The sequence below is a fragment of the Gorilla gorilla genome, chromosome 19 (assembly GCF_029281585.2).
Source record: "Gorilla gorilla gorilla isolate KB3781 chromosome 19, NHGRI_mGorGor1-v2.1_pri, whole genome shotgun sequence".
Taxonomy (NCBI): domain Eukaryota; kingdom Metazoa; phylum Chordata; class Mammalia; order Primates; family Hominidae; genus Gorilla; species Gorilla gorilla.
The window spans coordinates 100,482,720-100,509,993 of NC_073243.2; the positions used below are offsets into that span (position 1 = coordinate 100,482,720).

Genomic DNA, 27,274 nt, shown 5'->3' on the forward strand with positions numbered 1-27,274 from the left:
TGTTGATGAACAAATCCTGAAGACATTCTCTGTTTATCTGTCCATATAGGTATCCTGGGAACACATATATAGTCCCATATTTAAAAACATCATTGATATGTTTATGACACACTTATAAAGCTGACTCATGCCTCCAGCCCTCACCTCTTCATTCAGTTCCAAACTTGTGTTGGTACCTGCCTTCCTGTCACCTCCAGCTGGATGAATGATAAGATATCTCAAGCTTCACGTGTTCAAAACAAAGTGTTTGTTTTCCATTTTTCTCCCCAAATGTTCTTCCAGCATGTTTTTCTATCTCAGTAAATGATCCCTCCATTCCCTCAAACTCTGTCCAAAGAGCCGAGCCATCCCAATGTGTCTCTTTCCCTTACTGCCTTCTGATACTTTCCACTGCTGTGTTAGTTTTGTATTGCTTCTGCCAAAGTGAATTGGTACAAACTTAGTGGCTTAAGACAACACCAGTTTATGTATCTCACTGCCTCAGAAGTCCGATGTAGGTTTCATTGGGCTGAAATCAGATTGTCTTCAGGCCTGCGTTTCTTTCTGGAGGTTCTAGGGAAGTATCTGCATCTAGGTTCTTGGCCAAATTCAGTTCCATGCCATCCTTGTGTTGAAGTCTCCATTTCCTTACTGGCTGGTGGCTAAGGATCATTCTTGACTTCCGGAGTCCACTTGTATTCCTTGGCTCGTGGCTTCATTCCTCCATCTTTGGCTTTGCATCTCTCTTACCTCCTATTCTGTCTCATCTCTTGCCTCTTCTGACGTACAGTACTGGGTATAGCTGGAGAATTCTCTGCTTTTACCAGCTCATATGATTAGATTGGTTTAACCTGGATAATCCAGGTTAGCCTCCCTATTTTAGGTCAACTGACTTGTAACCTTAAGGCTATGTTTAGCCCCTTCACAGTAGAACCTCAGTGAATGTTTGACTGAGTAATTACAGGACCAGGGACTTGGGCGGGGGACATCTTTAGAATTCTTCCTCTCACAACTGCCATGTCCTCTTAGCTGTATTTTAGCACACTTTTCTTCTCTCCCTCCATCACTATCACCAGATTTCCAGTGACCACCGTTCCTGCATAGTTACAAAAGACTCCTCACTGGTCCCTTATGTGATCTTTATGAACCATGGCATTTCAGATCCAAACAAGGCTATTTCTTTATGACTCCTATTATTCTAGATAGGGTCACATTAAATATAGCATAATACATTAAGTTAATCTTTTTTAAAAACAGCACCTGCAAGATCATGTCATTTAGATACCTCTAATGGCTTTCTTTAGTACTTAGAATAAAATCCAAACCTTAATATGGTCTATAAGGGGCTTTTTATTCTTGCAAAGGCTCTATCTTTTTACCAGACTGTTTGACTTTCTTTATAGGACTTACCACCTTGAGAAACCATCCTGTTCATTTAGTGTGGATGATAAATTTGTCTGTGATGCTTCATTAGAATGTAAGACCCTTGTCTGTTTGCTACAGCTCAGATGTTCAGCACATTGACATAAACGTGGTCATTGTGTATAATTTAAGTTGCTTTCATATGTGTATGTTCATTTAGTAAGCATGTCTGTTGTGTGGGCACTGCTGTGCCTCTTCTCAGAGTCCCTCTTGGCACTGTTAGGAGAATGAATGTGCATCTGACTGAGCCCTTGACCCCAAAGAACTTGTAGTTTCATCTCATTGTATTCCTATAATCTTCTCTTGAACTGTACTGTACAAGAGTTTTTCCCATTTCATAAATGAAGGAACTTTATTTAAGATGAGTTCAGCAACCTCTCCAAGGAATCCTGGTGCTATAACTAAAACCCAGAGCAGTTGTTCCTTGCTCCAAATACCTTTCTGCAACATACCAAACTTGTAATTATTCTCAACATTCTTAAAGCACAGATAAATAAATTGCACAAATGTAATTTGTGCAAATAAATTGGACAAATGCACAAGTAGGTCTTCCATCTCTAAAACCAAAAGCTGACACAAATGCCCATGAATATCTCCCTCATTCCTCCACCGATGTACTTGGTATTATAAATGCTTCTGAAAATACCAAAGCAAATGTTTTAACAGAATATTTTTTGAGATCTTGAGACATGGGTGATTAATTGAGTCCAGGTAATATCAGAGCCTTAGAATCATCTGGGGAAGGTGAGAATTAGACTTTCTAGGAGAGAGAGGAAGAACTAAGATGTGAAAAGCCAGAGGACACAGGTAGATGGCAGAAGAATATGGACTGTATACACAAAGGCAAGGGGACTTGCAAAGCTTAAGGTTCACATGTTGCGGGAGGAAGCTCAAGGCTTTGGAGGCAGAGCTGTGTGCAGACCCATGCTCCACAAGACATCAGCTTCGGGGCTTGACATGAGTCACTCCCATTCTTGAATCTCCCTCATCTTTGAAAGAGATCAATAGTGCTTTCCTTTCCATGGTGAATGTTTTTGATGGTATATGTAAAGAATTTTATACTATGTCTAGATCATGGACACTGTCCAACTCACGGCAGCAAGTAGAGAGTTTGTAAATTTTTCATGCCAACTGGATGGCTGTGAAGACATGGGTCACAGGTTTCCTCAGCTCATTGCTGCAGAAACGAAACACTGTTTTTATTCCAAAGTCTCACTCCCCATAAACCACATTCCAGAAACTGAAACTTCAACAGTAAAAGGAGAAGAAGCCTGTGAATATGAATATTCACAAAACATGAAATAGTAAATTTCTGTGTTCTTATTTTTACCCTCTGTGACAGTGAAGTAGCCAATAACATTGAAGTTTCAGATATGCCTTAATATTATATGCTTATTAATTAAAAAGGAAAATACCAATTCAATCTGTAAGGCAATGATTAAATGTTTGCTATATGCAAGTAACTCTAGGAATAAATATGCTGATTTGTTTAAAAGAGATAAAATTGAGCTTTTGGAAGAAAGAGAAGCAGATATCAAATATGGAGTGTTTCCAAAATAAAACTGGATGGTAAGCTGTGTGAGGGTGGGACCACATCTGTCGTTGCCCTTCAGAAGAGTGCCTGGAACAAAATAGGTATTTAATAAGTATTTGTAGAATGATAATAAAAATGAGATTCTTCTAGTAATTTGTTGGACTGTATAATAGACTTCTCTGAACTGTTTATTATCATAATCTCAAGCTCTGTCATATAGCCTTGCCTTTTATTTTTAGGGAAAATAATCATCCTGGGTTTTGCATTTTATGTTAAAATAATATGATAATAAGGCTGAATGTAGCAAACTCTATAATTAGCCATTTACTCTGAATTCCTTTGAGGCCTCTAGTCTATTTCACTGTCAAAGCAGGAATGTGGCAGGGTAATCTTGGATACTTACAGACAGGCAAGATGTTTTGAGAGTCCTGGTGCAGCACGTGAGGTCCTGATGGTGACACCAGCAATGGGCAGCAAAGTTGAAAACTGAGAGCCACTGCAACTGTGACATTAAAATTATAATGTGGATAAACTAATTGTGTTTGTTTCATGGGATGGTTCATTGTGGGATCTATTTTGGAAACCAGAACTGTTGATGTTCATACTGCAAAAGTAGGTGGCCAACATTTTAATATACTAAGTATACATGGAATCTGTTCAGTAGATTTACGAAGCAATGGCATTTATACTTCTATCCCGATGATGAGTATGGGTTGCATTTTGGAAGCAGAGGCATAAAGGGTCAACAGTTTTTTGTGATTGTTACTGTTAAGATGCCCATTGTGAAGTACCCTCTCCTAAATGCCTCTTTCTAATAGGTTAGAGAATAATCTGAGAAGCATTTTTACTTTTAAATTACCAACCTATTCATTTCTGTTATACTTATCAAAATATTTAAGTAAATCATTATTACGTATTATGTTGTAATGTGCTGGATTTTTTCCCTGATCAATTTTAGGCACAGGAGAATTATAGGACAAAGATTGCTTCATTCTATCATCATACTTCAATATTAGCTTGAAAAATGGAAAGTAGTATTCCAGACAGTTGATTCAAATAATATATATAAATATATATTAATATATATTATATTTATATCTATTAATTTATATCTAATAATAATATATTATATATAAAATATATAATATAATATACAAATATATACTATATATAATTTTCTATAATATATAATATATAATATATATATTTTATATATATCTAGAGAGAGAGAGAAAGCAAAGCTCTCTCTTGGTTTCTTTTTCGAACATGAATATTGTAAGGTTATTCCATTAGTGCCCCCAGTGGTTCAGTGTGTCACTCTCCCATCTGGACAGACTACTGGAGGAGACGCTCTGGTCTCTGTGGCCAAAGGGCAATGCCCTTGTTTCTTGCTTCAACTGCCAAGAGGGTGTTTGAATAGCACTATCTAATGTCATCGTGTTTATTATGCATACTGACACATGTCCATGGGGAACTTGCCTGAAAAGAAATATTCATTTGTGTTCTTTGGATTTTCAGCTCTTCCCAGATGACAAAAATCATTGAGTTCTTGGTACCAGCGGTGTAAAACTCTAATAGATTTCTATCTGTAATTTCCTAATTATGATTATATTGATATTGAAGCGATGATGCTACTGCATTGTTATGAGCCACTTGCAATGTTAAAAATTAAATTATGATGGAGTATTTCATAATAATAAAATATATTTTTAAGGAAATTATGTTATTAACTTTCTTAAGGGGAGAAATTGTATCCCATAGTGCTTTATATCCCTTTATTATTAAGGGAACTTAATTAACACCCTCTTGGAGGAATGCCTGCCTGAGCCTTGGGAACACAGGGTAGTAGGGAGGAGGGCACTTTTCCCCACCTGGCGAAATCTTCTAGAGTGTTTGGCGGGGGCAGATTTGAGTTGAACAGGTTCTGGTGAATGTTCTGAGACATAGTACCACTATCCAGGTGTTTTCTTTAATGAGCAGTACCTAAGTACCGAAGCATATTTGAATGTGTGCCTGAGTATTTTCAGTAATTAGCTTGGTAATTTAACTTCCCAAATAAGAATTTTGATCTAAATTAGCTTTCTGTTATTAAATTCATAATCTCTCTTTGGTTTTAGATTTTAATAGCTACTTAAAAGATTATTAAGAAGATCAAAAGTGATAATTTATGTAAATCCATTTTATAAACTGTAAGGCAGCAGATATATTTATGTATTATTATTATATATTCTCATTTAGAAAAATATGTTATTAAAATCTTAATGAGTTGTGAGAAGTGAACAATTAAATATTAACAATTACATCTAATAAAATGATTTGAATAAATTTAAAATGATTAAGGGTTTTCAAATAGACCACATTAAAATTTAGAGATCTAAATTTTATTTTTAATAACTGGAATTAAATCTGTTCCAATTATTTATCACTTAATATGATGTGCCTTCCTTTCATTTTTTTCACAAAAAAATAAAATTCTTATAGAGCAATACATCATTTTCCATAGAATTGCAAGAAAGAGTCTATGCAAAATGGAGAAGAATGGAATCTGATCATTCCAATTAGGTCATGAAGAGAAAAAAACTGAAAATAATGCTATGGGAAACAGAAACAATGTGATACTAGCTTTCCTGTTGTTCTCAAATATTTTGCTGCTCAACATTATGTTTATGAGAAATATGCATATGTATGTTCTCGTTTATACATCTATGGATACAAACACGTTATTCACATAGTCCTTAGTTATACATTCAGAGATGTGGCATTCTAAGATATTTTGACATCTATATATATAGTGTTACTAAAATAGAGTATCATGTATAAAAAAAAATCCTTGCTGTTTTATGCAAGTCAAATTAGAATATTTGTCAGATTTAGAATTCTTTGGATTCATTTCATTTAATTTAGCTCTTTACCTGTGAGCTTGCCTTCTCACTGGGAGGCAAGCACTCATGGATGACTTCACAATGTCTGCTGGTACCTTCTTCCCACCACATTTTTACCACCAATGCTCTCATTACCTTCTGATTTCTGTGCTATTTATTACTACTAAGCTAATTTACTAACATCGTTGTCTGGGAGTGTTCTGCCCAATAATTTTGAAATACAATTTCCTGGGCTAGTCTTCATTTTTTTTTTTTTTTTTTTTTTGAGACAGAATCTTGCTCTGTTGCCCAGGCTGGAGTGCATTGGTGTGATCTTGGCTTACTGGAACCTCTGCCTCCCAGGTTCAAGCAATTCTCTTGTCTCAGCCTCCCAAGTAGCTGGGATTACAGGCATGCACCACCACGCTGGGCTGATTTTTCTATTTTTAGTAGAGATGGGGTTTCACTATGTTGGTCAAACTGGTCTCGAACTCCTGACTTCAAGTGATCCACCTGCCTCAGGCTCCCAAAGTGCTGGGATTACAGGCGTGAGCCACTATGCCTGGCCTAATCTTCATATAAAAGATTTGCACACATGTTGGTACAATTGTTCACCTACAACACACAATATACTTAATATATCTGTGGAAAATATTTGATACATATAATACAAAATTTTTTTTGTTGTTTTGTTTTTTTAGTTTTAGTGTACTTCACATATTGCTTAGACTTTAGGTGTCAGCAAATGTTTTTCCCATACTTGACAAAACAGTGTGTTCACACACTTGCTGTATTAGCATAGGTATGTAATTCTGTAAGCAGGTAAATACTTCAGTGATTGCCTCCAACATTGACAGTGTCAGCTGAGGAAAACTCTAGATGGTAGATGGAGGAATGGAAATTTAAGTCACATATTTTAATCATGGATAATTTAAATTCAGATCCATATTTATAGTTTTGCTTTAGAATCGGATAAAGACCATTGGTGGTCTCAATATTTGGGACTTGCTAAAAGTAGGTACCTTGATGCATTTTGGAGGCACTTCTTAACTCGGATTCCTGAGTGTAACCCAAGTATTAACTCTATGGCCATAGAATGCCGACAGAAGAGCAGAAGAAACTTCCACTTTTATGGTTCCTGGGTATGCAATAAGACTCTCAAGAAATTAGATAGCCAAATCAGTGTGCCATTTCTCATCACCAGAATAGCAAGCTTCCTGGTCTGAGAACCCCAAGGGAAAGTCTAAACTCCATTTTCGCAATCACTTTTCCATTTTCCTGACTTTTCACTGAATTGTACTCACGGGTATAAATCTAACCTTTGATTTACGTGGACCTCATGAATAAGTACAAGTTCTACTTGTTTGGGATTTTAAGAACTAGCAAAAGCAAACAAACAAGCAAAAAAACCCAAATCCTTTGCCAGTCATGGATGTCACGTTTGAGAAGAAATGCTATATATGGCAAGAACTATTGCAGGCAACTTCAAAATTTCATACACAAAAGGAGTTACTTTTTCAAAACTCCAAAAATGGTCATTAAATATGTGTAAATATATTTATAACTACAGAAAAGTTCTAGAAGACACAAGCTTCCAGAAACATCTATTAGAAATGAAATACCTGTTCAAGATGAAGTTTACTAGAATAGTTAACTTTCCTCCTTTAACACTTATTATTAATTTTTTTTAGTTTTCCAGGAAATATTGCTATGTTATCATGAACTGCCTAAGTAGATTGTCCCATACATTTTTGATGTTGCTCTGGATGTGTTATGATTTGGATCTGTGTCCCCACTCATATCTCATGTGGAATTGTAATTCCCAAGTGTTGAAGGTGGGGCTTAGTAGGAGATGACTGGATCATGGGGGTGGTTTCAAATGCCTTAGCACCATCTCCCTGGTGCTGTCTTGTGATAGAGTTCTCATGACATCTGATGAGATCTGATGGTTTAAAAGTGTGTGGCAGTTCCCTGCTCACTCACTCTCTTTCTCCTGCTGCCATGTAAGGCGTGCCTTGCTTCCCCTTCACCTTCTGACGTAATTGTGAGTTTCCTGAGGCTCCCCAGCCATGCATATCTGTGAGTCAATTAATCATCTTTTTTTTAATAGATTACCCAGTCTCAGGTAGTTCTTGATAGCAGCGTGAGAATGCACTAATACAAGATGCTTACTTCCTTTTCGTGTTTTTTGACCCAGCTGTTAATGAATTTCACTATAATAAATATTAAAGTTTTATACTTACAGTTGTTTGTGAAATCTTTTGGTTAAGTCTCATATTTTTCATCAGTTTTCATGGAGAAGATATATTTTCCCAGCTCTTCATCTTCAATTCGTATATTAAGACTATAAGAAATAGACACTTCCTCCTTTCCCTCAACTTGTAAACCCTCTCATAGGAGGCTTAATGAAAAGAAAGATGATAGGTGTTTCCTCTTATTTAAGGAGGCACAACACTATACCATTTAAATGTAATCAGATAAAGGATTTTAAAATGTGTATACAATATCAACCTTGATTACCTTTAGAATGGTTGACAAAACCATGGTGGTAAAGAATCGCTTAGTGGGATTACTGGGTAGGAGACCCCCCTGGAGTCCTGGCACACCTAGAAACTTACCTGATTCTGAGGAAGCTGGAATTTCTCCTCATCAGCACGTATCCCCCTTGGTTGTGGTGTAGAGGGATGGAGAATCTGATTTATCATTATTATACAAACCCAATAAGAACATGATGTGGTGGTTGTTAGCCATGGCTCCTAGAAGACAAACTTAAAACTGTAAATGATTATAGATAGGTCTCTCTAGTGGTTAAGAACACAAACATGATTTTGGACAAATTATTTAACCTCTCTGAATCTGTTTCCTCATTTATAAAATGAGATAATAATAACTTGCCTCATTGGATGTACACAGAAACAATGATAACATTTTACTTTAAGGCTAAACTGCTTTTTGGATACAACAACAACAAAAATACAGGTATTTTTATCACATGAGAATATGGAAAAGGGTAATTTCACTGATATAGGAAATGAGTTGTCCTCATTATCCAGTGGTGAGTTGACTTCTCAATAAAATACCAGCTCTACTTATCTTCATTGTTATTATTATATTTTCAAAGAGTATTCCCAGCCAGGCTTCGTGGCTCATGCCCATAGTCTCAGTACAGAGCAGACGAATCACTTGAGCCCAGGTGTTTGAGATCAGCTTGGGCAACATGGCTAAATCCTTTTCTACAAATAATACAAAAATTAGCTGGGCATGGCAGAGCACACCTGTAGTCCCATCTACCTGGGAGGCTGCAGTGGGAGGATCACCTGAGTCTGAGAGGTTAAGGCTGCAGTAAGCAGTGATCACATCACTGCACACAAGCCTGGGTGACTGACACCCTGTTTCAAAAAAAACAAAAGAATATTCCCTAATTCGGACTGCTCCTTGGTGAATTAAGAAAAGCACATTATTGGCTAAGGCCAAATTGTAAGCTTAGAGCAAAAAATAGAGAACATAACATAAATCTGTAGAGCTAAATGAGCCTTAAATTTTCATCCAGTCCATCAGATATGTCAGCAGCTTTGAAATACCAAGGAATCATCTCATTCCAGATTGACTGGGTAGTAAAGGGAGCAAACTCAGTATTTAAGACCTTTACAAAGCTGTGAGCAAGGCCTGTGGACACCTAAACATTGATTTCAAATAATGCAATATCAGTTCTAGAACGAACTTAAGCTGTAACATACATGGAAGGGCCCCATTTTTAAGATACCAATGTATAGGCACTGTTCGGAAATAGAGGTATATTCAACAAGTCTTACAGAAAAGTCTTCAAAATTCTAGAAGAACAATGTGCTGTTTCTACAAATGATAAGTCACGGAGCCTGTTGTGATTCACATAGGTTTAATATACAGTGCTGCCATATCTGTGAGCAGCATCCTTTTATCGTCAGAGATTCCGCTGGACTTGTTTGGGTTCGCTGCCTGTCCTGCTCCACACAAACCAAACCTCACCATAGTACAAAGAACAAATGAGAGCTTGTTCTCAGGCAGTCAAGAAGAAATGGAACAAATATACTAGAATTCATGAAAGATTGATTGCCAAATATTTAAATACTGCTATCAGTTAAAAAAATGCCGATAAGCAAACAAAAAGCACAAAGAGAACCCTAGAGTCCTAGACATAGGGGAATGCCAGTCATGTTCAGCCTGTTTGTCCACCTGTAACCCTCACCTCCAAGGCAGCACCTTTAAGCACTACCCTCTACGCATCTGAACTTCCCAAGGCTGTAGGAAGTTAACTATTTAAAGGACAAAATGTTCCAGCCTAAATGTAAAGGATTTTTATAATACCAAAGGCAAATATATCCCACAGGGAATGGTTATACAAAAACATGTATATAGTTACGCTTTGATGTATTGAAATGTGATATATCTTCAAGAAATTACTCATTTGTTTTATTTCGCTTTGCAAATAAATATTTTTAAAGTAGTCTCTTTGGCTAGTGCCTTAGCCAAGCACATTGTGGGAAGAACTTAAAATGCTTAGTCATGTGCCTTTTCTTATTGGTATTCCTTGGGTGCCTCAGCCAAGGGCAATGACATAATACCTAAGCCCAGCCAAAGAAACAGGGCCCACTCTGTCTTGACAGAGTATTATTCATGATCACCACTTTACATAAATGTTAAAGGATATCAAGTAAAGACATGAGCTAATTATGCAAAAAATTGAAACAAATGCCACTCTTAATGCTGGGTGATTAGGATGCAGTATTCTTAGTAGTCAAACAAGTCGAGTTATTTCTTAGAAGACAGTGCCTTAAATTTATGCCTGAGGTCTAGAAAAGGATAAAATATGATAGATGCTTTCCATCTGGTAATAAACAAAAAATACTCCCAGTTCTGCCATAAAGAGACTCTCAATTTGTTAATTTAAAATTTTACATTCTGCAAAGGTGCGCATGCGTGTGTGCATGTCTGTATGTGTCTTGGAGAAAGAGATTACTTTAAAAATGAGATCCTGCCTTTGTTATTAGTGATATTATTTGGAAAGAATATATATTTATAGTAAAACTGGTGCATTGTGGCATTTTAGGGAGGCAGTGGTGCTGATTCCATATAGCAGATGTGTTTCTTTACCTCTAATTAATTAATGTGTTTTAAAAAGTGTGTTCTAAGTTAATTTTCTGGCAATCATTGTCGTTGTATATTTGATAACTGGATGGAAATTGCTATCTTCAAGCTTTTTAATCCCCAAAATATAAAAGCGTGTGAATTTCATGGATTGATAATTTACAACATCAGGTATGCCAATGGGTTTAAAGCTGAACTGTTACCGAGATGGTCAACTATACATTCCATTTGAGAAACCCTGCTTTGAATACAGTGAAATTAATTTCATGCCAGGGTAGAGAGCTGCTTCTGAAATGATTTTATCTTCTTCATCTGTCATTGCATAAGCTTTAGTTTGAGGCACAGATTGAAGAAAGGCTTGTGAGGTCTCAAATAAGAGGTTTATACCCTGCCAGAATATATATTATTAATAGATTTAATATACCCTACACTGGTAGTACAGACTTCGAATTTACACTGGATTCAGGGATATTAGCTAGTGTGTGATGACATATACATCTAGTCTCTTAGTACCAATGGTCCTATTTTTGAGTCTGTCTGACACTTGGTTTCAAGAGTTTAGTGCAGCAGCAGGCAGCACTGGGGTTTCAGTTGCATCTGAGTACTTGTCACTACAAGGCCTCTAGGCAAAAGTCCAGCATTGTTTGTTTGACTTCCTTCCTCATCCTGTTTTCCCATTTTTTTCCTTACCACCTCCTGCAATCCATTTTAGCAGCGATAACTGCTGGATTACAGATAAAAGCTGAGCTGGCCCTAAAAATATTACTCCTTGCAAGGATTTAATTGCCAAAGAATCTGTGTTGGAGCTTCCCCGTGTCCCTTGGAAGGCAGACACAGTAATTTGGCTGTCAATTGTGTGTAATGTTATACCTTAGCGTCTGGAAGGATAATAAATAGAATTACGCAGTTTTACACTGAAATGCTGATTATCAGAAAATAATAAGCCAAAATTTCAGGAGTCATGTCTTTTAAAGTCTCTCGTAAATATCAAGTTTTGTTAGCATAAACATTTTAAATGTTAACTTTAACTTATTTGTAAATCACTACCAAGTCACCTATTTCATGTTAAAGCTTTTCTGTGTTAATGCTACTTATTCTTCCACCCCTCTGTCCATATAAGTAGATAAAAATTGCCAGGACATGGACATCATGAACATGTAGGTTTTGTTTGTGTGTGTATATTTGTTTGTTTTTTGTCCAAAAGATTGGATTATTTGTCCAAAGGGCCACAGCATAGTCAATTATTTTAAAATTAATGATACCACAGCAAATAGTGTTTCCTTTATACTTTAGTTCTACTTTTATTTTGTAAAAAGTAAAAATCCTTCATTTTCTTTAAAAAGGAAATTGGCAACAATATTGCTAGAAACCTTTGAAATTGATTTTTTAAAATCAAGAACATTTAGTAAGTAAATAATATTCCTGTTTTCATACATGCATGCCTGTTATAGCTTTCAAAAATATAGGATTTAAAATAATTTAGAACCTTTTTAAAAGTAGAATATACATACAGAAAAATTTTGGTTTTTGCTCTAATGGCAAAAACTGCAATTACTTTTGCACCAGCCTAATATATTCCAGCAAGTGCAGCTTGCTCACTGTTATGTGTGTGAGACTCGGTCATAATAGTGTGCCTGGTTATACATGGTTTATTTACTTTGCTGAATAGTATTTCACTGTGTACGTGTACTATACTATATTCATTCTAGTGACTGGGCATTTCTGTAGTGTTCAGTTGGGACTGACAGCATTATAGGAGATGTCTTCTGGTGTGCTTATGTGCACATTTTTTAGTCTGTGGCGTTATCGAGTAGAATTGCTAAGAAACAGAGTATGTTTATCAAGAATTTTAGAAGAAATTCACAACTGTCACATTTATTTTAACATTTTATATTCCCACTTACAGTTTTATGAAAGTTCCAATAACACCCAATACTTGCCAATTTGGGCATTATCTGTCTCTCTGAATTTTAATCATTCTAATGAGTACTTAGTGGCACCCTGTAGTGGTTAAAATTTTGTACCCTGGTGAGTAGTGAAGTTGATTGTCGTATTAGTCCATTTTCCTACTGTTATGAGGAAATACTGGAGACTGGGTGATTTAAAAGGAAAAAAGGTGTAATGGACTCACAATTCCACACGGGTGGGGAGGCCTCACAATCATGATGGAAACTGAAGGAGGAACAGAGACACGTCTTACATGGCAGAAGGCCAGAGAGCATATGCAGGGGAACTGCCCTTTGTAAAACCAGCAGATCTCCTGAGACTTATTCACTATCATGAGAACAGCACGGGAAAACCTGCCCCCATGATTCAGTTACCTCCCACCAGGTCCCTCCCATGACACCTGGGAATTACGGGAGCTACAATTCACGATGAGATTTGGGTGGGGCACAGCCAAACTATATCAATCGTTTGCCAATTTATTTATTGGCCACATGGGTCATATGGTTGTTTTCTTTTGTGCAGTGCTTGTTAAGTATTTTACCCTTTTTCTATTGGGTTGCCTATTAATGTCATATTACATTGCATTTCAGACTTAACACATATACAGAGAAAGACAGAATGAAAATATCTTCTCCCATTAGTGTACTTTCACTTTCCTGATGGGGTCTTTGGTTAACAGAATTTCTCAATTTTAATATGGCCCAATTTATAACTTTTTTTATATTCCGTTACGGTTAGCTCATTTTGTGTCCTGCTTAAGAAAGCCATGGCTACTCCGAGGTCATGCATGTGCTGCATATAAGCATTTTCATTTAATCTTTCACATCTAGCCCTTCACCCCAGATGGAGTTGATTTTTTTTTTATTTTTTCGCAACTGGGGTCACGTTGCATTTTTTTTCAACAGGTGAAGGCACTATCTTTCCCTCTGCACTGCAGTGTCATGTTTCTTGTAAATCAGGTGTATGTGTGGCTTCATGTCTGGATTCTCTTCTGCTCCACTGTTCTTTTTGTCTCTCCTTACGTGGATACCACACAATCTTTATGACTGCAGTTTTCTAGTCCACCATGTTATCTGGTAGGCTGTCTTCCAGATTTATTCTCTTCCTTTAAGACTGCTTGCTCTTCTTAGCCCTGTGCATTTCTATATAAATTTTAGAATACACTGTCCATTAAGTCAGGCCCCTTACCCCCCCAGAAAAGCATGCTGAGGTTTTGATTATAATTTTTAGGTAGATGTTTGGTTGTTGTTTTGATCAAATTGAGGGCTTTCCCCCACTATTTCTGGTCTGCAAAGATTTTTTTTTTTACTTAAGAATACTGTTGAACTTTGTCAAGAGTAAACATTTTTGCATCTTTGGGATTTCCCTTAAACCACTGTTATGATTATCTCACATTGTTGATTTTATTGTACTTCTTTCCTGGAAACACTAAAATGAACCAAAAATACAAGAGGATTGCGAATAAAATTCCATTTACAATAATACTAGGAAATAAATCAGCACAAACTCATGAAGGAGATATGTGAGTTTACACATATCTTCCCAGATATCATACATTATGCATATTTCATTTTAGAAAAAAGAGGAAGGAAGGAATGAAGGAAGGCGGGAGGAAGGGAGAAAGGAAGGAAGGCAGAAAGGAAGGAAGGAAGGCAGGAAGGCAGGCAGGAAGAAAGGCAGGAAGGCAGGCAGGCAGGAAGGCAGGCAGGCAGGAAGGCAGGAAAGAAGGAAGGAAGGAAGAAGGTAGATAGGTTCCTGAGCCACAATCCTCAACTGAAACACTGAGTTCTGAAGACATGAGGGGACACAGGAGAGATGAAGCTCTATGAAGGACAAGTCCCAATAGGAGAAAATAATGTCAGGGGTTGGGGGGTGGGTAGCATAAGAACTACATTTTCAGCTACCAGCTGCCTTCACTTTTTTTCATACTTAGAATTGCTCCCCTCCCCAATCTGTTACCAAGCAAAAGTCAGGCCAAGAAAAGGTTGCCATAATTCAAAAATAAGTAATAAACTGGAATGTTTAAAGATAGTGGGTTGACATTGTCCATAAAAGGTAAGAAACAAATCAGAAAGAGAATAAAGGAACACAAAAACACAAATACACAAAACGCAGAGAAAGTATAACCACAGAAAAATAAAATTACCCCCAGGTGATGTAAGAGAAAGTTAACCATTTTTTTATAACTTGAGTAAGTTTAAAATTATGAGCAAAAATGAAATCAAAGAAGAAATCATAGGACAGAGGAGGCATGAAAGGAGTAACAATGAGCTGGCAAAGATTATTCAAAAAGAAAAAAAGAAAAAAAGAAATAGCTATTGCTGAAATGAAACCATGTTAGAAGCATCAAGCAGACAAATAGTGCAGAAATTAACAGGACTAGTATGAAGAAATAAAGCAGAAGAGAGAATAAAAGGCAATAGATGTGGAAGAGAGGTAACTAGGAGCTAATGTATGGGTTGTTATTTTTACAATAGTTCTCACCTGGGAAAGTAATTTTCTTACAAGAGGGGTATATCAATCTGGCTTTTTAATTCTATTCTGCAGTTTTCAGTGTCAGAGGTAACTGAATGATTTCTTCAGAATTGTGAGTGAGGAAAAGTGTGATCCCAAAGTTGTATAACCTTCTAAGTAGGGCACAATTCCAGGGACACCTTCACAGAGAATGATGGTGAGTTGTGCTTCTGGAGGTACCACAAACATTCCATTCTAGGTGAAAAATGCCTCTGAGGGTTACATAATGGGGACATTTGCCTGCCTTGCAGGTAATGGAAAATCATCTTAAACATGCATTAACAGGAAAGACAGGCACCCATGAACTTTCTTGCAAAATTGTTTTAAAGACAACACAGTGTCAGTCAATACCTAAGTAAAGGTGAATAAAGCATCTAGGTCTAGACAAGCAATCGTATAAAAAGTGTTAAATGTGTCCCTATAAGAGACCACCTGAGCAGGCTTAGTGTGAGCAACAAGCCTGTTTATTCACTTGGGTGAAAGTGGGCTGAATCTGAGAAAGGTGTCAGCAAAGGGTGGTGGGATTATCATTAGTTTATAGGTTTGGGATAGGTGGTGGAGTTAGGAGCAGTTTTTTTGCGGGCAGGGAGTTGATGTTACAAAGTACATTCTCAAGGGCGGGGAGGATGTATCATACAAAGTACATTCACAAGGGCTGGGAGGGTGTATTGTCACAAGGGTGGGGAGGGTGTTACAAAGTACATTTACAAGGGCAGGGAGGGTGTATTGTCACAAGGGCAGGGTACATTCACAAGGGCGGGGAGGATGTATCGTACAAAGTACATTCACAAGGGCGGGGGAATATCACAAAGTACATTATCACAAGGGCAGGGGTATGTCATGATGGCTTGACCATGGTGCGGCCAGCTCAGAGGACCTTACAAAAAGGAGAATGGATTTGATGCTGGGAGTGTATGGAATAAGGACTACCCTGTACTTTATCGAAGTATGTACTCTGAATTTTTAATAATAAGCTTGTATGTTTTTAAAAAATAATTTACAGGGCTGGGCGTGGTGGCTCACACCTGTAATCCCAGCACTTTGGGAGGCCAAGGCAGGTGGATCACGAGGTCAGGAGATCAAGACTCCTGGCTAACATGGTGAAACCCCGTCTCTACTAAAAATACAAAAAATTACCCAGGCCTGGTGGCGGGCGCCTATAGTCCCTGCTACTCGGGAGGCCGAGGCAGGAGAATGGTGTGAACCCAGGAGGCGGAGCTTGCAGTGCACTTAGATCGTGTCACTGAACTCCAGCCTGGGGAACAGAGCAAGACTCCATCTCAAAAAAAAAAAAAAAAAAAAATTTACAAAATCTTATTTTTAAGAAGTCACCTTGTTTAGTTCTTATTTGAACTAATACTAAATACAGCCCTTTTCAAATGAAGACTAGTGTTTCCTTTCAGTGCCATCAAATATTATCCTAACCATTTACATTTGTATATTGTTTTATAATTGAAGAAAGTACTTCTGCAGATATCATCTTGTTAATACTCACAGCAACCTAATTCCACTGGGGCGTTACCTCTGTTTTAAATAACTTGTCCCAGGTCGTCTAATTATAAAATGTGGACCTGGGATCCATTTGGTACACAGGTCAATAAAAAGTGCTTAAAATACTTTGCCGAATTTATGTTTTTGGAAGCTGTGGCTAAAATAGAAAGAATCAGGTAAAAGACTCAAAGGAGTTGTTTGAGGTACTATAATAGCTAGGAGTGGGTGGGGATGGATATCATTATATAAAATTTAGCTTCAAAGTCCGTATCTAGCAAGCTGTCTTTCCTGTGAGCCTTTTGGGTTGGTAGGATTTTGCCATTTTGTACTCTCTTTGAATTGTAATCTATTTCAAAAAACCAAATAATTTGAATAAACTTATTTATTGAACAGCTGTTCATCTTTGAAACCAAAACCGGACTGGCTTTGAATATGAACTCTAAACAATCTTGAATCTGCCTCTTGCTTTTGAATTCATCAAGGAAATAAAGTCTATCTTGAGTTTGATAATCATTTCATGATCCGTTTTTGTTGTTGTTGTTGTCTTGTGTGTGTGTGTGTGTGTGTGTGTGTGTGTGTGTGTGTGTGTGTTTTAATGTTAACATACAGATAGCTAAGAATCCAGATACATTCAAGGCAAAGGAACGGAAGATTAGAAAACTAGAATTTGCCAGGCAGGCTAGTGGGAGGGTCCTTTTGTGATGAAATGTTGCATAAATAATGCCAATGGGGGTCTAAATTCACTGTTGCCATGGAGACCTTTGTGCCTGGCTGAACTCTATTCTTTTCTCTTTTAAGACAGCAACGACTAGGCTTGTGGTATCTCTGATATGTCTTGCTTTGCTTTCTTTTAAACTGTTTGCGAGTGAAAGCAGAAATTACCATAGGATAATTCAGCGTCCTGACTTTTTCGAGGCTGTTCTTCACTCCCTTCTCGGTTTTTGAGCTGCTCTGTGGTTCCTTTTAGCTGTGGTGCAGGGAGGGAGGAGGGAGGTGGGTAGGATGCCAGGAACCGCCTGCTCCACAGCCTGGGGAAGGAGGGAAGAGTAACCCTTCATCTTTGGGACTAGTCGTCTTGTTTGCCTAGACTACAGTTTTCAAGTATTTAAGGACCATTTATTTCAAAAGGTACAGCAAAGGTAAAAGACAAAAAGTGAAAACTGTGTTTGGTTTTTCAATGCTTTCATTATGAATGTTGTTTTTGTGATAATTTTAACTAAAGTTTTAAAACTGCAGGTTAAAGTTATGTATAGAAAATATGGTAAGAATTTATTTCTGACCTCACAGTTATCAATTTATTCAGCATCTGAACATTGAAATTGTAAAACCAAATAACCAAATTAAACAGAAAGTGGTTGTAAGAATTCATGGGTCATTTCCCTATTAACTAACCATTATAACCATTTAATTATTGTTTTTAGTAAGACTTGGTGTGTCATAGATATATACTTTAGATTTTATGAAAGTTATGATTATCCATGTAAGTAATCACATACAATTCTGTGAGAATTAAGTAAGAGTTAATTTGGAAATTGTAGGTCTTTTTTTTTTTTTTCCTTCGATGCACAGTTAAAGGAATAACCCCATCCAGAAAGAAATTATTCATGGAGAGTAAAGGAAAAAAAATCACCCAACCAGAGTCACCATGTAAAGTAGCCAAAAATTTAATATACTGGGCAGCTAACTTGTTGCATAGCTTTCTCTTTTTGGCAGAGATTATTTGGTTCTCAGTGATAAGTTTATACTAGAACTAGAATACAATAATTACATGTTTTGATCACTCTAAATGGTGCAGGTGTAAATAAGATGCACACACCCCTTAATTATAGAAAACCTTTACCAAGTGTTTCAAGCTTGCTTTTATTCAAATAACTCATTGAGAAAATTGTTGCCCAAAATTTACGATGGCTTCATAGATTTCACCTGTGCCACCACTGTAGTTAAAAAAAAAAAAAATTGTGATACCCAACAGATTAAAGAAACAAATTGATTTTTTGAAACCAGTGATTGAATAAAATGACAATCTGTGGAATTATATTTTAGATTGTTATATATTTAAGATAGCTGTACCTTGTAGAATTGTGAGTGCAGTAAAATGGAATGCCTGAGAGATTCTTTAGTATTTATAAAGTCTTTATAAAAAAGTCCTTAAGTATTTATCTCTAAACTTAAAGTATTTTCAAATGAATAATAATAGTGATAGAAAATGATTTTCACCTTAATTTTGACAAACACAAGATAAAACTTATGTTTGATTAATATTATTTGAAATTTGAATGACTTTGTAAGTTATAAACTAAGTGTGAAGAATGACCATGTTGACTTAAAAATGATCTAATTTTATCAGAAACATATTTTCATGTTTTAATATGTTAATTCCCTACTCATGGATATTTTTATTTTAAAGAAACTGAGGAAGAAAGGCCCTTATTATATCAGAATATCAGAATAATATCAGAAGAAAGATATTATTCTGAGGGCATCTCTTACTAAGTATTTCAACTAATTATTAAATAAAAGTAAAAGTTTATGTTTATTGTCTTAAAGCTAGGAAATCTTTTTCTTTTTAAGGCGTGAAAGTCAATCTCAATGCTATGGATTTAGAAAGTGATTTAAGAAAACTTTGACCTTTGGAAGTGTTTTCCACATTGACTGTAATTTAATAATATTGCTGAACTATAAAAGTAAATGACTATGAAGTCTCACATTAGGAATACAGTGTTTGGGTGCTCACATTTTTTGTAAATCAATCTAATAGATTTACGTGACACTAAGTCTTTAAACTATAGGACACAGTATATGTATGTGATCCAAATAAAGACTTTAAAAACGCAATTAGGTTAACTCATTGATGGTATGATTATGTTTGCCCATTCCCTTATATTTCCAAATATAAATATTTTAAATTTGAACACTTACTTTTTTTAATCCAGGTATTTATATTATGTGGATATATCTGAAAACATACTAAGTAGGCCCTTTAGGTGGCATTTTAAACAAAAGCAGAGAGTCAAACATGATAAAAAAAATTGTGAGAATTTTCTAATGCCATGTTACAAAATCTTTTCTGGGGTGTTTTACTCATAAATTGTATCCACACAATTAACAAAAAATAGTTTCAAGTGTTTAAAAATATATATTTGCCCATTTGACTCATAAATTTTATCCACACAATTAAGAAAAAAGAATTTTCATTGTTAAATATATGTGTATTTATTTGTCCACACAATTCCAGATGTGGTTCAACTCTTATGTGATGATAATGGCCAAATTGGAGAATCCTAGCTAATAAGTCTGATCAAAAGTTCCAGTTGGAATGGTGTGGGAACAAAGATTTATGTTCGTGTTTCTACAGGTAGCTTATTAACGTGTGAATTCTGATTTAGAGTTGTGTTTTGTGGCTATTTTAGAATTCTTATATTTTGCATTCGAAATGTCTTGTATTCAACAAATGTTTTTTTGAGTCATTCCTCTGTTCTAAATATTGAATTGCCACATATAAAAATGGAAGAGACATTCCCTAGGGGTCAAGAACTAAAAAGTCTGGTGGGATCCAGATGTGAGAACTAGTACCTGGGATGTAGTAAAGTAATTGCTGTGCTGGTGTCGTGGCCAAGGAGAGCATGAACATTGAGATAGCTTTTATGATGCATTTAACTGTGTTTATTAGGTCCTCCCCATGTAGCTGAGATGAATAAATATTAAGTGACACACAAAATAACCTTTAATAAATGAATATAAAGATTATTTTTGAATAGCAGGCAAAGGAATCCTATGAAAATGTAAATCCTATCATGTTACTACTCTATGCAGAGCAGAAGTCCCTGCAGTGGCCAACAAGGGCCTCTGTGCTCTGCCACCAGCCACCCATCCCTCCCACGCCTCCCAAGATGTTTCCTCCTCTCACTTTTTGCTCCTGCAGAGGAAACTCCTCACCTCTCCTAGAACATGCCCCTAGAACTTGGATTTTGCATTTTCTGTTGACTTCGTGTGAAACACCATCCTAGCCCCTCCTTTCTCCTCACCCCCCAGCCCAGGTATACACACGCCTCACCTCCTCATTCTTCCCCATCTTTTCTGTAATGTCACCTTGTCAATGACGCTGTTCTCAATTATTCTACTTAAGTTGTCTCCCCATCGTCTTATTTTCCTGAATTGCTTTTTTAAATTGCCTTTACCACAGGTAGCTCTATGTAATCTGTTTATTTGGTTCACTGTCTGTTTTCTCCATTAGAATGTAAACTTCATGAAGGCAGGGATTTTTGTCTGATTTTTTTCATTGATGCATTTCTAGCACTTAGGCTTTGCCTGGTGTATTTACTGAACAAACAAATGAGAATCTGATAGATAGATAGATAGATAGATAGATAGATAGATAGATAGATAGATAGATAGATATAGATAAAATATATAAATATAGTGTATTATATATAAATAAATATAGTGTGTTAGAAAAAATACATTTTTTCTAACATCAAATATACAGTGTTCTTTTTCCCCTGATTAAAAAAGTGAAACAGATACAGTAGTGAGTATTGAAGGTTATCACTTGCAACCCCGTATTCTCTCTTAAGTAGGAGAGAAGTGGTCAGTTACAGGCAGCAGATTCACAATTGCTTATGTTCCAACACCCTTCTTACTCTGCATCGGAGCAGAGTAAGACCTGAGAATTTCCCTTCTATGGCATGGTATATGATATCACACAGACTCTTAGTGAAACAACCTTAAATTTTGTCTCCTGTTACCGCCCTCCAGCTATGGAAATGTCACAAATGCCTTTGACTTCTGTATGCTCTGCCTGTTCCTTCCACTGTGAAAAGCATGGCCATTATTGTAATGCCCCAGCTCTCCCTAGGGTTTTGTGATTTATCTGCATTTTCTCCAAAGTATGTTTTCAACACAGAACACATGAAGAAGTATATATAATTTCTAAAATACTAAATCATGTATTTCTTTATGTTTCTATCCTCTCTTAGCATGAGAAAAATGATTCAGTGGCCTGGATTTTTTACAGAATCATATTCAGTCAGTAGCTCTGATCAAGTTCTGCTCAAAAAAAACAAAATGTATCTTTAGGGTCCTAAGAATTACCAATCAGTGTTAATCATGTGCATGGTGATATTATTTGGCCATATCTAATACTAGCTTACCTAGAAAACAGAGCAAAAGTGGGTGCATTTTTGTTATTTTTGAATCAAATTACCTGCTTCTATTCCTCGAAGTTCATGCTACCTTTGACATGTTTGATTAAACTCAGCACATATGATTTTAAAAATAAACTCTGTAATCTCTAGGAATTTAATAAACACTGCATTGTGGCTAATTACATTGTGATCTTCTCCAGTGTGTAAATATTTTTCAACATTATGGGCGTTCCTTCCTCCAGGAATAAAAAATATTGAGTTAGTCAGTGACTTTAAACAGTACTAGCGTCCTCCTCCCCCCCACAAAAAAAATATATATGTATATATAGAACAAAAACTAATTTTAAGTGTTGGTCAACTGTCTAATTGTTTTAGTACAAGGCAAAACGATTATTAGAGCCTTTCTGCATCCTTTCCGCCTCCACTACTGTTTTGCATGTATAGAGTAACATTTGCATACGTGTTCCTACAAGGAGAGCAACTCTGAAGATGGTTATTTATTGCATAGCTTTCGCATTAGTCACACGTTCCTTCTTCATGAATTTTATCTGCGTCAGTTCATTTCAAGCCCCCATGCTCTTCTGAACCAATTTCTGGTAATTTTCATCAGCATTAATAGAATCTCTTCAAGAGATACTATATTCACTGTTGAAATGTTAAATGTAATTAAATTTACTTGCTGAGGTGGGGGGTTAACTGCACCCACATTATCGTGGAGTACTTCTTCCAAAAACTGGAAACCGTAAAAACAGAGGTGGAGATGAAAAAGAATTAAAAAGGGAGACTTTCAGTTAATTGTGAGGCTGTGTCTGTAGAATCAGATGTAACCCTGAGGTGCTGCCCTGGCCCTGACTTTAGTTTGTAGACGCTGGTACGTTTGGGCATGTATTTGGCAAATAGAGTGCATAGATATTGACCAGATGTCATGCATATTCCATTTAGGAACTTATTTTATCTCTGGGTGTGTAGAATTAAATAGGAAATTTACATTTCTTCATTTAAAAATTTATAAACCTGACCTCTGTTTATTTTGTTATTATTCTGAAATAAAAATCAATAAAATTATTTTGCACATCCAGTGTGCTCTTGATTATTTACCCATAATATCTCATTAAACCTTCACAAGGACCCTACATGTTAGACATTATCTCAGTATGATTGATGTGAAAATTTACGCTAAGTAATTATTCCATTACGTGGTATTTCTGAGATCACAGAATTAAATGAACACAGGATTTTGTATCCACGTGTACTTAACTGAAGCTGACCCTCCCTCCTTCAGCCTTCTTCTATCCATGGGCATTGCTCAATTTAAGCATCTCACTTAGATTTTAGAAAACCCTCCTAGATTTCTACCTGTTCATAGACCACTCTCACTGCATACGCCCCTTCTGTTTTGTTTTACGATTTACCTCCATCCAGGTGCTCCAGGCACTTTTCCCTTACAAGAAACTTTTTGAGCCACTGATCAGCATGGAGCTCAGGATGATGGTGGATACCATGTGAACTAATGGTGTCAGAATTCCCAGGGCAACTGTTATAAATGCAGCTTCCTGACTCAGTTGCATTGTGGCTGCATAGAGGCTATGCCCATCCTAAGGAGGGCAAGTGAGTCTATCCCTGTCAATTTTATGTAAGAGCTTACTGTTTGCATTCATTTTTAGAAGGAAGCCAGAAAAACTTTATCAGCCTTGCTTAAAAATAGCATTCATGTCTTTGAGAAACTTTGAGAAAACGTGAGTTTTCATGAGATCCAAAATTCTTAGTGTATTTAACCAGGTATGAAATAGGCCCCTTCATTGTAGTGTAGAGGAAATAATATGAGACTGGTGGTCAGAGGCTGTTTTCTGTGCTAGCACCGACGCATTCTAATTGTATGATTCTAAGAAAAGAAAAGATGCATGTGTTTTTAATATAACTTTCTCAGAGTAACAGTGGCAACCTTCTTATCACTGTGGTCCAGGCTCCATATGATGCTGTCTGTGAAGTGTGTGGTGTCTTCCTCTTCCATCTGTAGAAGAATATTTTACTGGAGCAAGATTAGGACTGAATATTTCTATATGTAAACCTTTATTTTTTGATGATGTGTTGGTGTTATTTTAGAAAAGGTGGATAGTCACAATTTTTGAAGGCTGAATGCTGACGGAATTTAAGTTACAAGGTGAATATTCGGCACAGGGAATGCACTGCTGATACTTCACTGTGCTTGATGCTCTCACCAGAACATCTGCCAGCATTTACGTGGTGCCAAAAGGTATAGTTCAGTGACTGTCGTTCTCCATTTCCTTGTTTTTCTTTTCTTTCTTTGTTTTGGTTTTTGGTTTGTTTATTTCCTAACTGGGGCAATATATTTTGAGAAAGAACAATGGAATAGAATCAGGTCCCACTCTGATGTGAACTTTATTTCATTTCATTTTCTTTTCCCTGGAATGTCCCAAATGGGCTTTAAAGCTGCTCATTTTAGTCAGTTAATCTCTCTCCACTTCAGTTTCCATAACTGCAAAATTAAAAGCTTCAATTCTATGATCCCTTCCAAATGAGTAGGAATTTATTGTCTCTCATACAGGGGCTTCCTAGTGCCAGGTTAGGGTATACTGTAGCTGTAATGCAGACCAGATGAGCAGAAATGGGCTCTCACTTCATTCTGTGGCCTACTCTGTGTGGGTGTCTCATCCACTGGTCTCCATCCTTTGTTAATCTCAATTCTTGGTCAGTAAAAGTCTTCTGAGTAAGAACATCCATTTTATGCTCATTTATTTATACATGATACAAATACTACTGTACTAACATTTATGATATAAAAATATAATAAAAACTAAAGCAAAGAACAGTACATTTAAACATAAGTTCAAACCGTCCCTTCCCATACCCCACTTCAGAGGCAACTGCTGCCCCTACTAGCTAAGCTGCATCGCTGAGCATATTGTAAGGAAGTTAACAATCAAATTTGAAACCTGAGATATGAGAAATAGGTAATTTATGAAGCTTAGACATTTATCCTTGTCCTGTCTTGATTATTACTGGAGTTGGGGGTCAACCAAAGATGACAGTTATATAATTTTGAATGATTGCTCTTGGTTTGCAAAGGAGTCCATCACCACCAGCGATTCTGCAGATAGGGAGCCAATAAGATAACGTTGACATCACAGTGCAATCCATCTAGGGGCTGGAAAACAATCCAAGGTGTTTGCTGATCTGTGTATGTTGATGACATATAGTAGACATATGTTTATATATCCCTTTGGATACGCTGTTTAATGGATCACTATCAGCCTGAAAAAGAGTCTGTGGCAAATCATTGAGCTCTGTACTTTCTATTCAAAACTATAATCAAAGACTTGGACTGATATCTTCATAGCAAGCTATAGAATTTGCAGGTTACACAGGGCTAAGAAAATATGCATATGTTTGATACAGAATTCTGTTCCAAGAACATAAAACGCTGAAAAATATAAGATAAAAAAATAAAAATTTGGGATGCATGTCCCACCTTGTCTGCAGGTTCAAAGTTATCATCTGAAGAGTCTGTAGTGTGGGTAAGTCTGGTTTGACAGGGGTTCAGAAAAAAAAAATTATAGTTGAATTCAGGTTTCCTATAAAGCAGCTATTTCAGAATGGGAAGAAAGCTACTGTAACCTTAAGTTATATTATTGGAAGTTTAATTTCAAAGTTGTAAGAAAAGTGATACTTTTAGACCATATGTGAAATCATATATAAACTGTTGGGTGTTTTGAGTTGTGGAAGAGGCCATGGAAAACAAGAGGGCAATGCAAAGTTGTGGGCAGAGGAGGAGGAGGGGGCTTCTAAAAACAATGATGAAACCTCTAAACTACCCCTGTTTGAATTACAGAAGAGAAGATTTTTCAAATGGTTTTTCAAAGTCTACTGTGTCAGTGAAAAAGTCAGTCTCATGCTTTGGTAAATTAGAAGCCAGAAGTAGAACAGAAGGTAGAATCATTTTATTTTTATAAGAAACCATACTATGAATTTGATTACCAGAGCTATCCTTCCATGGAATGGTATGCATTGGGGTTTGAACTGCTTTTGTTGTCAACTTTCACTGAGAAACTGCTGGAAAGGCTGACGCTTGAAGGAGAAGGATGATGAACTAAATGACTTTCTAGATCCCATCCACATATAAAATTCTATGAGACTTAAAGACGTTGCATCTAGATTGATTAGAACTAGATCAGATTTGGATATGTAAAACTCTAGAAAAGACATAACAATATATGCAGTACCCATTTTTCTGCATGCTAAGGTTTCTGCAGGTAAGATGTGAATTTTGAAAACACTGCCCAAGTGAATAATGTACACTTGTTGTGTAAGACAGAAAATAATAAGAAAGTTAGATTATTCCCATAAATATGTATTCATTCTTTACATAAAACTCCATGGAAGATACCTTAAATTATATACTGAATATCTGTTTCCTCACGTAGCAACTGGTTAACCATGGGTAGTCTATCTCTCTATTTCCCCATCTGTAAAACAGAAATAACAGTTATAATAATGGTGATAGTATTTCCTGAGTCCCTAAAGAATAGTCAGTCCACTATGGGAAAAGAAGGAGGACATTGCTTTTTGAGAAAAAAAAAATGGCCTAAGTTTATTAAAACATGTTCTCCATGTTGAGTAGAGTAGGATAGGATTTAACTCATTGGGCTTAAGTAAATACAAGGTCTACAGTATTTATTAGATATGCATGCTTTGTTGACTGTTTAATTTCTGAGGAGACTATTGCTTTTCCCACTTGAATAGCAAGGGAAAATTGTTTGGGAAAAAATTGGCCCAATATGTAGGGAACAGCTGCCGGGATGATGCATAGCTTGCTGCTGGACGCCGCAGCCGGGGAGGCCAGTGGTGATCAGTCCAGCCCTCTCTATCAGGTAAAACTGCAGTTGATGGAAATTATAGTCCCTAGTTTCAGGGGACACAAAGATAATTTGGTTGTTCCTAAAAAGGCATAAACAAAATATTGGCTAAGCACCGACAGATGTTAAGGTTATACTTTGTACATGAATTCATGTACTTGAATTCGGTTTAATGGAGTTGAGCTTATGGTGTAAGATCTTGCAGCTCATTATAACTAAGTTGTTATGGGCTGCTAATTTGCTAGAAGCTGCTGTATCATGAGCCAGCCCAACTGCCTTGATGGGTCTCCTGGTAGTTAATATGGATTAAATGTGAATCTTTTATTTTTTCTCCTGTGGTCTCACATAATGATATTAGCTTGTCTACGGTGTGACAAATTCAGT

The 27,274-nt window shown here is 36.5% G+C and overlaps 1 protein-coding gene across 4 annotated transcripts in view; it reads left to right on the plus strand.

Moving 5' to 3' along the window:
- CTNND2 (catenin delta 2) overlaps positions 1-27,274 on the plus strand; it is a 928,369-nt gene that overhangs the window by 294,359 nt on the left and 606,736 nt on the right. The window contains exon 1 of one of the 4 annotated variants that reach the window (XM_019013539.4): positions 17,878-18,011. The exons of the other annotated variants lie outside the window; for them this stretch is intronic. The gene's annotated coding sequence lies outside the window, so the exon portion shown is untranslated. Of the gene's footprint in view, positions 1-17,877; positions 18,012-27,274 lie in introns of those variants that run through there. 4 annotated transcript variants of the gene reach the window in all.